Here is a 13,445-nt window from a genome sequence, read left to right as displayed (position 1 = left end):
GCCCAGCTTCAGGCTCAGGTTGAACATGTGCTGAATAATTCCACACAGCTGGTCTGCGCAGGATTTGAGGAGCTGGGGGCTGATGCCATCTGGACCCGCTGCCTTCCTCGCCTTCATCTTCTTCAGCTGGTTCCTCACCTGAGATGTTGTGAAGGCCAAGGCTGGGCAGGAGGGAGTGGTGGCTACTAGTGTAGCTGGGAGCTGGAGACTGTGGAGAAAAGGGGGAGGGGGTGACACGCCCAGTAGGACTAGGTGGAGGCTGCAGCAGGAGAGACTGAGTGGGGGCAGGCATCTGATCGAACCTATTGAAAAAGAGGTTCAGCTCATTTGCCCACTGCAGGTCCCCCCCACTCCGGGTCTTGGGTTGTCCGTGGCCTGAGATGGTCTTCAGGCCCCTCCAGACTCCCCTGCCATTAGACTACTAATGTCTTCCCCGTGAGCATTGCTGAATACTTCTCACACAGTTGTGCTGAAGCAGTCCTTTAAGGCCTCCTCGGCCTCTCCAGACCATCTCTGAACTGTGCGGGTCACAGCTGGCTGCCTGCGGACCAGAGGTTTGTACACAGACTGGAGAGCCACCAGGTTGTGATCAGCTTTGCTCAGCGGGGGGAGGGGCAGTGATGTGTATGCCTCCTTGGTGTTGGCATAGAAAAGGTCCAGTGTTTTATTGTCTCTGGTGTGGCAGGTGACATACTGTGTGAATGAAGGCAGAGGTGGAGGAAGGGAGGCATGATTGAAGTCACCAGAGATGAGTATCAGGGCATTTGGGTGCTGTGTTTGTAGCCTGCTCACTGCTGCAGTCAAGACATCACAGGCTGTGTCGCTGCTGGCAGCTGGTGGGACGTAGACGGTCACCGCGATCACATGACTAAACTCTCGCAGGATGTAGAATGGCCTCATGCCAACAGCTAGCAGCTCAATCTCCCTGCTGCAAAGCTGCTCCTTAATCATGATGTGCCCAGGATTACACCATCTATCGTTCACAAACACAGCCAGCCCTTCTCCTTCCCTCTTTCCACTCTCCAGCGTCCTGTCCGCGCGTATGATTTGGAAGCCGTCCAATTCTACGACCGCGTTCGGCGTTAGCGCTCTTAGCCACGACTCCATGAATAGCATCAGGCTAGCCTCCCGGAAGTCCCTCTCATGCGGGTAAGCGCCGCTAGCTCGTCCATCTTGTTGGGGAGAGATCTAACATTCCCCATGATAACAGACGGGAGGACGGGACGGTATCGTCTCCTCCTTTCCCGGCGTTTAACCCCCGCATGAGATCCCCGTCTCTTCCTCCTCAGCTCACGGGGGATATCGGGTCTCGCCCCGGGAGCCGGCGTAGGCTTAGCACGGAGTGCTAACAGCTGATTCCGGCTGTAGACAATGGGGGCGCTGCTCCGAGCCAAGTCGCCGGACACGATCGCGCAAAAAATAGCCACCAGCAGCAGCAAGAATACCGCAGTTTGGGTGTTCATTGCTACGCAAGTTACGACTATATGAAAAAGGTATGAGGTAGAGTAATATTAAGGAACAAAAACACACGAAAAGGCTCACCGATGAGCGGGCTGCCACTCGCGCGGTGCCGGAACCGGAAGTTATGGCATGATATACCGCACATCGCCACTACAACATCGTACAACAAAATGAAAGATTTCAATAACTTTTCATCTTAAACATCTTCCGATGAAGCATACAAAGTTTAAAGATCAGATAAATGCTCTAGGAGGGGTTCGTTAAAATATGACCACTATGAAAATCCCAAAAAGTTGCGACAATTCCAGTGTAAATTCAAAATGGTTGACTTCCTGTTAGGTTTAGCACACGGCTAAAAAAGTACGTTTTGTAGGTCTTAGGCTGTTACATATACCACCAAATTTTCATAGATGTTTGTGAAACGTACAACCCAGAATCCTTCGTTAAAAAGGAATTATGAAACGCAAAGTTTGATGCTCAGCCCCCGTCATCTAGTGTTTCAAAAACGTAAAACATTTTTCCCTAGTATTTTCTAACATGATGAGATGGTACAACCCAAATTTGAAGTCAATCAGGTTAACAATTTCGAACTTGGGGGCAAATGTATGACCCTCGTAAATGTAAACAAATGGTCCAAAGTTGTACTTTCAAATACTCATAACTCACTTCCCGGACAACGACATAAAAAGATTTCAATAACTTTTCACCTTAAACATTTTTAGATGAAGCATGCAAAGTTTGAAGAGGATCAGACAAATACTCTAGGAGGAGTTCGTTAAAATATGACCACTATGAAAGTCACAAAAAGTTGCGATAATTCCAAAGTAAATTCAAAATTGATTACTTCCTTTAAGGTTTATTAGCACATGGCTATCAAAGACATTTTTTAGGTCTTAGGCTGTTACATAAACCAGCAACTTTTCATAGATGTAGGTAAATCGTACAACCTAGAACCCTTCGCTAAGCAGGAATTATGAAACGCAAAATTTGATGCTCAGCCCCAGTCATATAGTGTTTCAGTGTTTCGAAAACGTAAAATATTTTTCCCTATTGTCGTCCCATGTAATGAGATGGTACAACTCAAATTTGAAGTCAATCGGGTGAACCATCTCGGACTTGGGGGCAAATGTATGACCCCTGTATATGTTCACAAAAGGGCTAACGTTCTACTTGAGAATCCTCATAACTCACTTCCTGCACATGTTCGGGCATGGGTCATTGACATTTTGTACGTTTGGAGGTGCTACACATGCCTCCCAGTTTTCATAGCCGCAGGTCAAACTTACCAGGACTTTCCTTTGATAACAAAATCGAGGGGTTCTTGGGGTCCCTGCAGACCCCTGTACATGTTCAGGCATGGGGACCAAATAATTTTTGTAGGTCTGAGGGTGCTACACATGCCTCCCAGGTTTCGTAAACGTAGGTCAAACTTACCGGGACTTTCCTTTGATGAAAGCATCGAGGGTTTCTTGGGGGTCCCGCAGACCCCGTTTTTGAGTACTCGAGTATTGCGACTTCAAAATATCAAATTTTTTCACCAGGCCCGATGTGTGTGCAAAGTTTGGTGAGTTTTCGTTCAAGTTTAGTCCCTGAAAAATTTGAGTCTTTACGGAGAATAATATTAACTACAGCTGCGAGCAGCTATAACGGGCCCTCGCAACCCTGGCCAAATTGGGGTACTTGCAAGTCGGGTACTTGCAAATCGGGGTACTTGCACATATAGGAAAATACGTGTAAACATTGTCTGTATTTATGCCTGGTCCGATGTATGTCCAAAGCTGCATGAGTTTTCGCCTAGGTTCAGATTGTCAAAAACAGCGTAATTTGTCTTAGCAAATTGGCTGATCACCACGGCAACAGCGTGCAATGTAATAAAAGTCTTGCAATAACTTTTCTTTTTTAGCATGTCTAGGCAAAACACCTAAAGTTTGTAGACGATCGGTTAAAATCTCTAGGAGTGTTCAAATATGACCTCTACAAAAAGACCATAAATGTCGGCCTATTTCAAAATTAAGTAAAAACTGTAAGATTTAGCCTGTGGGTATAAGATACTTGTTTGTCGGTCTTGGGCTGTTACAGATGTCTCCAAATTGTCACAGACCTAGGTAAAATGTAGAACCGTGAATGCTTCCTTAAATGTGTCATTAATTTATTTAATTATCAACAATTATATGTAAAAATATATGTAATTATTTCACTATTTTATTAATTATTTCATGGTGCTCTGTTGCAGTGTTTCATTAATTTATTTTATTATTTTATCAAATCTGCTTGAGGCTGGCTATCAGCAGCTACTGTCCGGACTTTGTGTCCCTGGCTGATTCCATTCAGTGCAAGTCATCAGAGTAAGGTAATTACAAAACATTTTTTGTTGTTGTATTGTGCTATATCAGTTGATGCAGTCATGCAAAGTACACAAGCATATACGGTACATATAAAAATTATTCTCAATATATTTATAAATAATGTGTTTTGCATTTTTAGTAGGTAGTAGATCATTTTGACTCTGTCATGTCATAAGTAGCTCTCAGGCTGAAAAAGTGTGGGCACCCCTGTATTAGAAGAAAGGTTCCCAGTTAACTGAAACCTAACCTAACTCTGAACTGAACCAAAATCTCTAAACACCAACAATTACCCAGCCTACACCCAGGGTGGATCCAAAGGGAGCATTGTGGGGTCCATTGACCTGCTGCTGTGCTTTTGTAGATTTGTCCATGTCTCTGCCCAGTAAAACTGCAATGTGAGCATCTGGATCATACTTTGGAAAGAGAGGCGCAGGTTGTTTTCAGTGAGTGTGAGCAAGAGCAATTTCAGGCATATTTCATTAATGTTTCATTTCTTTCCTTGCTAAGCATTTAAGTTAGACCAGTGCACATTCTCATATGGTATGTCAGAGCGATACCCTTGATCCCAAAGAGCTAAAAGACTTTGGGACAAGCCAGTGAGCTATTGCACTGATCATCACCGATTGCGTACATCCTAACAGGGCGTTCTGGTTGGCCTTTAGGGGAAACTTGAACATGATGTAATGTATGATGTATAATTGTAATTATAATTAAATGTAAATAATTGTTCATACGTTATCCCATATTTACTCTTATGGTATTCAAGGAATTTATTTGACAGTACAAGTCATGCTGCAGCTACAGATAAGGAATTGTGCCCTTATCTCAAGAGAATGGCTGGAACAAACTGCAGTTGTCTGTTAAAACATTTTTGTGTTTATATTATTGTCAGTGCAAGCATTCCTATCTGTGATTTTTTTTCCCTCCTAACCCTTAGAACAACTGTCTGTGTGACCAGGAACCATCCCTTGTAAATAAAAAGAAAGGCCACGGCAGAGTGTGTGTACAGCGGTAGGAGGTTTCTAACAAAGCACATCTCTGTCCGTTCTCCTCGCGAGTGAAAAAGTGTTAAACTCTCTTGTCTTCCTTCCTTGTGTGATGTTTTATTGAATGTTCTAGGATGACTGAACCTGACAATACTTTTGAGCAAGAATGCGGTGGACAGCCTTCACTGTAGATCTAGTAACAGAGATGTTACCTCGGGTGGCGTGTTGTCTTGGGGCTGAGGCTGTGGTTCAGATGTGTTTTCCGGCTGAGTTTGCTGACTTGTATCGGGCTTGGATGGCCATTTATCTTGCAGACTTGGAGGCAGCTTTTGAACTATGGGCATGGGGTATGTCAAGGTCAGAAGCCTAACAGCATGGTGAAAGGTTCTGGTGCAACTCTTTACAACCCTAAGAACCTCCATCTTAAATATTACTAATTTATCACTCACCTCGGGCACTGTACCAGCAGCTTTTAAGACTGCTGTTATTCAACCTCTATATAAGTGACCAAACCACGGCCCAGAGAGTCTCAGTCAAGCCGGTTTCAAATCTACCTTTTATTGTGAAAATTCTTGAAAAAGACGTAGCGCAACAGCTTAACCCATTAAGTGAGGGAGCGCACAACTGTGTTTCTACCACTAGAGCCAGGAGCGCTGTTGCATCTTTCTTGTGATGTGTGGATCGGGATTTAGACCCATTCACAGATATGACACGGACGTTGGAGGATAAAAAGTCTTTATCAAGAAAATACAAAGTAACAACAGAGATCAGGGCGGGAAGAGAGTGCAACCTCACTCCAAGAAGGTTTGACGTACTGACAATGTGTCACTGTGTAACTCAAAGATTTAAACTGTTCAAGCCTATATGACATCGTAAAGGACAAAGCATAAAAGGACCATAGCAACTGCAGAGCAACTGATACATCACGTAAACATCCAGTTATAACAGTACCCCCCCCCCTCAAGGGGCACCACGTGGTGCCCAGAATCTAAAACAACAACAGAAACAAGGTCACAAAGAAAATTAAAGAAAACAAACAAAAAAAAAGAAAAAAACAATTAGAAAACATGAAACTAAAATCTAAATCAAAACCAAAATCAAGAACAGATCGGAGAAGGCCAGACAAGAGGTTCCCCGGCAGAACCAGTCCGATGGGCGTCCAGAAGGCCAGACAAGAGACTCTTGGCACAAGCAGTCCGGCGGGCAACCCGGAGGCCAGACAAGAGGATCGTGGCGGGAACAATCTGGTGGGCGACCCGGAGGCCAGACGTGAGGGTTGTGGCAGGGACAATCTAGTGGCCCTCCTGAAGGCCAGATCAGAGGTTCTTGGTGGGACCAGTATGGTGGGCGTCCAGGAGGCCAGACGAGAAGGTCTTGGCTGGACAAGTCTGGTGGGCAACCCGGAGGCCAGACAAGAGGGTCTTGGCGGAGCCAGTCCTGTGGGCGTCCAGGGGGCCACACAGGGGATGAAGGCAGCCTCAGGCCTTGCGCCGCTGTAGTAGAATCCAAGAGCAGCCGCAGAGGTTGCGCCACAAGAGCTGAGTCAGAGGGCAGCCGAAGGTCTTGTGCCATTGTAGCAGAATCTAAAGGAAGCCCCCGAGGTTGCGCTGCCGGAGCTGTCGTAGCAGAATCCAAGGGCAGCCGCAGAGGTTGCGCTGCCGGAGCCATCGTAGCAGAATCCAAGTGCAGTCATAAAGGTTGCGCTGCCGAAGCCAAGTCAAAGGGCAGCCAAAGGCTTTGCACCGCCGAAGCAGAATAAGAGGGCAGTTGAAGGCCTTGCGCCATCGTAGCAGAATCCGTCAGAGTCTGTTGGTGCTGAGGAACTAGGATGGGGGCCTGCATTTGCTGAGGTACCGGGAAGAGGGCCTGGCACTGCAGAGGAACCGGCATGGAAGCCTGTAGTTGCCGAGGTGCCGGGAAGGGGGCTTGGCACTCCAGAGGAGCCGGCATAAGAGCCTGTAGTTGCCAAGGTGCCGGGAAGAGGGCCTGGCACTGCAGAGGAACCGGCATGGGAGCCTGTAGTTACTGAGATGCCAGGAAGAGGGCTTGGCACTGCAGAGGAGCCGGCATGAGAGCCTGTAGTTGCCGAGGTGATGGAAAGAGGGCATGGCACTGCTGAGGCACCGGGTGCAGAGGAACTTGCATGGGAGCCTGTAGTTGCCGAGGTGCCGGGAAGGGAGTCTGGCACTGCTGAGGCATCGGGACAGGGGGCCGCATTTGCTGAGGCGCCGGGAAGGGGCCCTGCCCCATCAGCCTGCCACCATAGAGGTTGGGACGCACACAAGACACGAGGGATTGGGAGTACAGATAGTGAGGAATGTAAACTAGAAGAAACGGGATGAACGGTACTAAGTGAAGAAGTACGCAGTGAACGAGGTGTAGAAAGGTGGGGAGTGTAGTGGCTTGGGTAAAGGTTTGTAATGTTGTGACTTAAACTGTAAGACTTCAAGCCTATATGACATCGTAAAGGACAAAGCATAAAAGGACCATAACAACTGCAGGAGCAACTGATACATCACGTAAACAACCAGTTATAACATTTCTACTATTAGAGCCAGGAGAATGTATACGTAATTTTCTTTTTTGTAATCCAACTCTCTGTCTCTTAGCCAATGAAATGCATCAGTTTAATACATGTGATGGTGTTCCGAGCCCTTGGAGGATATCCCAGAATTTTTTCTCGAGCCGAAATGACAGACACAGACGATCGCGGGGGCTATGAAATAATTGATGGCAGTGATATAGAAGTCGCACTTGTGGACTTTGAACCAGTGGAACCAGTCGAACATGATATATGGTTAAGTAATATCATACCAAATCACTACTGGGTTTGAATGAACGCGCATGACAGGTAATTAGTATCCTACCACCACTTTCACCAGTCAGGTCCGGAGTAAGAGACTGGATACACCACCAAGCCGCCAAATAAGTAGTAGATATGTACTTTATTAAAGGTCTCACTTAAAATACGTGTATTGGTATTTCAGGCTCAGCAATTTCTTGGTTAAATCAGAGAGGACACACCATGTAATTCATGGCAATGGGACTTCTGAGTTCTGTAAGGTTACATGTGAAGTCCCGCAGGGATCGGTACTTGGACCTGTATTGTTTAGCATCTACATGCTTCCGCTTGTTGATATTATATGTAAATATAACATTCGTTTTCACCTTTATGCTGATGATACCGATACCCAATTATATATGCCACTGGAAATAACAATAAAAATAATTTTACTTTTCTTGACTTGAGACCTTTTTAAAAGTAATGGAGAAAGAGAAAGGAGAAAGAGAAAGGAAATAATAATTGGATCACTCCTTTACCATTCACATCTCCTCGCTTGCTACTCTCAAACAACTTTAGAATTAGAAAACATTAGAATATAATAGGGCGGCACGGTGGTCGACTGGTTAGCACGTCCGCCTCACAGTTCACAGGTTGTGGGTTCGATCCCGGCCTCCCTGTGTGGAGTTTGCATGTTCTTCCTGTGCCTGAGTGGGTTTTCTCCGGGTACTCCGGTTTCCTCCCACATTCCAAAAACATGCATGGTAAGTTGATTGGACTCTCTAAATTGCCCCTAGGTGTGATTGTGAGTGCAGATGTTTGTCTCTGTTTGCCCTGCGATTGGCTGGCAATCTATTCAGGGTGTCCCCCGCCGACTGCCTGAAACTAGGATAGGCTCCAGCATGCCCCGCGACCCTTGTGAGGATAAGCGGTATCGATAATGGATGGATGGATGGATAGAATATAATAGTAAAAAGGATAAATATCTGGCATGTGGGAATTTTTTGAATGTTGAAATTGTGTCCCTGAGGTGTATTGAATGAACCGAACATGCAGACATTTGAATGGGAATGGCGTGGCTGTTCACTGAGAATTGAATGGTGAATTTTTGTGGAAATTTATGAAAAGTGTGTGTGTGTGTGCGTGCGTGTGTAGGTGTGCGCGTGTGTGTGCGTGAGTGTACGTGTGGGTGTGTGCGTGTGTGTGTGCGTGTGTGTCTCTCTAATTTATGTCTGGCCCTACAGCGAGTGCCTTTGTGTATTAAGAATGTAATTCTTATCATGATTATTACTATTATTATTATTATTAGCAGCAACATCAGCGGTGAAGGTCACTAGCAGAGGGGTATTGAGGGACTGGGTGTGATTTTGGAGCAGGAACCAGAAATGACCAGAACAATAGAGATGTGTGGCAGGGTGCCGTACTATGGGCAATCGTGTTATGCATAGTACACCACAAAAAAGATATGACCTAAAATCACCGCCATCACTCATTAGTAGTATTTGTTTAATGTTAATAATTAACATACACATTTCATATTAAAAAAAATACTTAATTTTTTAAATAATTACTATTCAAGGCCTCAGCACACAGCAGGAGCAACAAAAAATGTCCTTTGGCCAAACGCACAGGTGGCCTTTCCATCTCAAATTCCCAAGCTCAATTTCCAGCCCAGTATGTCCCTGGTTGATTGCAAATAGTATATTAAATTAATTTTTAAAATTCAATCATTAAAGTAGTTGATGAATAACTAAACATAGCACAGCAGAAGAGGACAAAAAATGCCATGCTAACTGGCTATGCCAACTGAAATTATTATTATTAATTATCAAAAGTAGTGCACAGAGATTAAGTTCTTAAATGGTGCACATTAACGAGCAATCCCACCTCAGTTAACGGCAACCAGCCAAGGACAGTAAATAAGCAAGTGCTCAGTACAGATTAATAGAGAGAAAAGTAAAAACAGCAAAGGTATAATAAATAATGATTAAATGCAGTCTTCATCCAAGACTAAATGTGTTACTTCAGTACCACTGGTAGGTGGTATAGGCCTATATGTGATTAATGGGAGATTCTACAGATTCTGCATATGCTAAGATTTATTTGGGTGGCTATATGTGTTTTTGTGTATGTGACAGTTTGCTGGAGACAGCAGTATAAAGGATGAAATTGAATACATTAGCAATGTCTGCACTGTGTTTGATTGTTTCTGACTGGAAATCTGCTCAAGCCACAAGGGGCCCCTCAGCAGTCTCTCTTTCTATTTTGTGCCCCCTTTCTTTGCATGTGCAGTAATAATGTATGTGTGTTGGTCTTTTTCCACTTGTGGCATTTCTTGCTTTGCTAAGAAATGAATTGATATTTCGTAGGCCAGATTTATGGATAACATGATGTGACAGCGACAAATGCCTGGGTGAGAATGCTTTCAAAAAGCCCCGGCCCAAATGAATCTTATTACAGCGTAAATGCACATTTCTTTGCATTGGCAGCAGCAGCAGCCACTCATAGACCTGTGTATGAGTTTATATGAGCTGAATATGGATCAATTTCCTTGGTAATTGAATTGATACTGTCATGCATGGGGGCAGTGCCACAAGGCTCTGCAGGGCGGATGGCGGTCTGATTGAATTTGGATGGGAGGAAAACATCCAGCGATGTGTGTGTGTGTGATTTTCTCTCTCGATGTGTAAGAATGGTTGTCAGCTACCACTGCTGTGATAACACACCTGACTGTTTTCATCATTACTGCCGTACAGCCAATTGTCTTCCGTTTATCTGCTGCCACATCCTGACACATTCAAATATACACAAATGCTCATCCACTCACAAGCAGACTGATATTTGTCACACAACACCAAGGCCATTTAAAATGCCAGGTTAGGCAAGCATACTACTAAATATTCATTTTGTTTCTCCAGGTTTAGATTTGCTTCCATTCAGCTTCAACCGATTGATGAGAGAGCAGAGGGGATCCGACGGCTGCTAATTTACTCTTCGTAACCCTGATTAGAAACACTGCCACTGTATTATTCGAAAGGCAGAGGGAGGGAAGAAGGGCTGGTGCAGCAAGGGAATCTGCGTGAATATAATAGAAGGTGTACAAGAGGGCAAGAAGTGATGAAATGGAAGGACTAATTGCGGGAACCTAAAAAAGAAACAAGAAAGTGGGTGCATGAAGGAAATTTAACAGTGGGGGAGTTTGTTGGACAGTACACCGTAAAACATTATAGCCATTTATTATGCTCACTTGCTTGTTCTCTTCAACCTAAAGAGCTCCAACTAGTTTTTGGATATTGAACTCGGCTGTTCCAGTTCTCAAAAGTTAAACTTGTAGGAATTCCTTGTCTTGACTATTTAAATTACAATTACATTTTTTCCTTCTCATCCACCTATTTTGGTGTTAAGTTGATTCAGACAAAACCTGATGCTGAAGCTGTATAACAATGTGTTTGTAATAAATGCTGCATTTCTGATCAGAGGCTGTGGGAATGTGGAATTTATCAGTCATTCTGACTTGCCTATTTAAGGTGAAACACATGGCACAGTGATAGGGTGGCTGTTTCCCATGTCTTCATGGATGGCATCCTACTGGGATTCTCAAGCCATCTCATCTGTCATCTCAATGAGGAGCAGTGGCTTGACTCTGAGTTCCTCCCGGATGACTGAGCTTCTCATCCTATCTCAAAGGGAGAGCACAGACATCCTGCGAAGGAAACACATTTCGACCACTTGTATCTGGGATCTTGTTCTTTCGGTCCCGACCTACAGTTCGTGACCATAAGTGAGGGTAGAAACGTAGATCAACAGGTAAATTGAGAGGTTCACCTTTCGGCTCAGCTCCTTCTTCACCATGACAGACTGATGCAGAGTCTGCATCACAGCACATGCTGCACTGATCGACCTGTCGATCTCCCGTTCCATCCTACCCTCACTCATGAACAAGACCCCAAGATACTTGAAGTCCTCTACTTGGAGCAGGATCTCATGCCCGACCTGGAGAGGCACTTCACCCTTTTCTGTCTGAGGTCCATGGTCTTTGATTTGGAGGTGCTGATTTTCATCCCAACCGCTTCATACTTGGCTATGATCCGCTCCAGTGAGAGTTGGAGATCGCTGTTTGAAGAAGCCAACAGCACCACATCATATGCAAAAAGCAGTGATGCAATGCTAATGCCACCAAACCCCTCAATGACTCGGCTGTGCCTAGAAATTCTGTCCTTAAAAGTTAGGAACAGGATCGGTGACAAAAGGCAAACTTGGCGGAGTCCAACCCTCACTGGAAACAAATCCAACTTACTGCTGGCAATGCGTATCAAACTCTGACATCGGTGGTACAGGGACCGAACAGCCCATATTAGGGGGCTTGTTACCCCGTACTCCTGAAGAACCCCCCACAGAACACAGTGTCTCCTGCCCTTCTTGCCCGGTAAATTACCAAGGAAATCAGACTTGGCAAAATTGTGTATTATATAGCAATTGTTTCTAATTATTTACTGTTACTTATTGAGCATTCATATGCCTATAGGTAACCGCAAAAGGGACAGAGATAACCTCTTCATGGATGTCTTAGAACAAAAGGAGGAAAGAAGCCAGGCCATGTTCATGGAGGAAATGGGCATGCGCAGGCAGGAGCTCCATGTCCACATCGCAACTAAAGGGCTTACCTGCTTTGTCTCATCACATAAGTAGTCATATAAACAAGTTACACACAGTATAGGGAAACAAAACGTAACTAAATATTGATTAGATGAAAATGCATTGCATGATGAATTGAGTAAGAAACAACTATAGGCTCAGTGTACAATCCAATACAATACAACTTTATACAAAAAAGACAACGCTGGATGACTCCTTGTTAGTAAATTATAGACCCATCTCAGACAATCCCTTCTTATCAAAGATTTTCAAGAAAATCTTTGGTTTTTAATCAACTCAGCAAATTCTTTAACTCAAACTGACTTTTTGATCAATTCCAATCAGGATTCTGACCTCATCACAGTACAGAAACAGCTCTTACCAAAGTACTATGATATAAGATAGAACACTGACGCAGGTAAGGTGTCGGTGCTAGTCTTATTGGATTTCAGTGTAGCATTTGATACGATTGATCATAACAAACTGTTGAACAGGTTGGAAACTTGGGTGGGATTAATTGGAACAGTCCTAAAATGGTTTAGGTCTTGCTTTGAGGAAATGAGTTACTTTGTGACCATTGGAAGTTTTGAATCAGGTTGAATGGCCATGACATGTGGGGTTCCTCAAGCGTCAGTGTTTGGGCCCCTTCTGTTCAGTCTATATACAGTGGGTGTGGAAAGTATTCAGGCCCCTTGAAATGTTTCACTTTCTGTGTCATTGCAGCCATTTACCAAAATTAAAAAAAAACATTTTATTTCTCAATGTACACTCAGCATCCCATCTTGACAGAAACAAACAGAAATGTAGAAATATTTGCATATGTATTAAAAAAAAGAAACACTGAAATATCATATGGTCATCAGTAGTCAGACCCTGTGCCCAGAATTGAGTAGAAGCACCCTTTTGAGCTAGTAGCCCAAGTCTTCTTGGGAATGATGAAACAAGTTTTTCACACCTAAATTTGGGGAGCCTCAGCCATTCTTCCTTGCAGATCCTCTCCAGTTCTGTCAGGTTGGATGGTCAACGGTGGTGGACAGCCATTTTCGGGTCCCTCCAGAGATGCTTAATCGGGTTTAAGTCAGGGCTCTGGCTGGTCCAGTCAAGAACGGTCACAAAGTTGTTCTGAAGCCACTCCTTTGTTATCTTAGCTGTGCGTGCTTCCGGTCATTGTCCTGTTGAAAGGTGAACCTTTGGCCCAGTCTGAGGTCCTGAGCACTCTGGAAGAGGTTTTCCTCC

General features: G+C 44.4%; 2 pseudogenes; one reads left to right on the top strand and one right to left on the bottom strand.

Annotated features, from left to right (window-relative positions):
* LOC147152406 (uncharacterized) overlaps positions 1–4,177 on the bottom strand; it is a 91,439-nt pseudogene extending 87,262 nt beyond the window's left edge.
* A 1,766-nt stretch (positions 4,178–5,943) lies between these two features.
* Positions 5,944–13,445, top strand: part of LOC147152405 (uncharacterized) — a 56,215-nt pseudogene continuing 48,713 nt past the window's right edge.

The sequence above is a fragment of the Filicampus tigris genome, chromosome 2 (assembly GCF_054856515.1).
Source record: "Filicampus tigris isolate MCC_2025a chromosome 2, RoL_Ftig_1.0, whole genome shotgun sequence".
NCBI classification, from domain to species: Eukaryota; Metazoa; Chordata; class Actinopteri; order Syngnathiformes; family Syngnathidae; genus Filicampus; species Filicampus tigris.
The sequence above is the reverse complement of the archived record's forward strand: the minus strand, read 5'-3'. Positions and strand labels throughout refer to the sequence as shown.